The 441-nt window shown below is 27.0% G+C and overlaps 2 protein-coding genes across 10 annotated transcripts in view; one reads left to right on the top strand and one right to left on the bottom strand.

The window, feature by feature from the left end:
• The window catches only part of LOC126907994 (AF4/FMR2 family member lilli-like), a 123,922-nt gene that overhangs the window by 54,392 nt on the left and 69,089 nt on the right, over positions 1-441 (bottom strand). The gene's annotated exons all lie outside the window — the stretch shown is intronic.
• LOC126908464 (alpha-tocopherol transfer protein-like) overlaps positions 1-441 on the top strand; it is a 19,261-nt gene that overhangs the window by 14,866 nt on the left and 3,954 nt on the right. The gene's annotated exons all lie outside the window — the stretch shown is intronic.

Genomic DNA, 441 nt, shown 5'->3' with positions numbered 1-441 from the left:
AATTTTTTTTTTTCAAATTAAAGTATATTACATTAGCTTTAATTTAAGATATATATAAAAGTGTCAGACCTTCCGGAACATTTTCAAAAGTTAAGTTGAAAAAGTTAATTTTTTGTGAAAAAGTTGTCTTTTTAAATCCCCCCCTGTGGGCAGATAAAGGGTCAAATTTACAAAAAAAAATATATCAAACGATAGGTAAAGACATCAAGCATCTATAAAAAAAAAATTTATATTGATACGTTCATTTTTGAAAAAGTTACGGCATATTTTAGTAAAAAAATTGAAAAAATTTCGAAAATTAGCGATTTTTAAATTTGTAATTTTTTTGGAGGTTTCCCCCATTTACGGGGAACGAGGGAATTTTTTTCAATTTTTAAGGGTAATGTCTTCGACTAGATACGATTTGTGATCTTTTGACGTATCGTTGAAAGAAATCCGTTC

The sequence above is a fragment of the Daktulosphaira vitifoliae genome, unplaced genomic scaffold (assembly GCF_025091365.1).
Source record: "Daktulosphaira vitifoliae isolate Bord-2020 unplaced genomic scaffold, ASM2509136v1 Scaffold_1, whole genome shotgun sequence".
Classification (NCBI taxonomy): Eukaryota; Metazoa; Arthropoda; class Insecta; order Hemiptera; family Phylloxeridae; genus Daktulosphaira; species Daktulosphaira vitifoliae.
The sequence above is the reverse complement of the archived record's forward strand: the minus strand, read 5'-3'. Positions and strand labels throughout refer to the sequence as shown.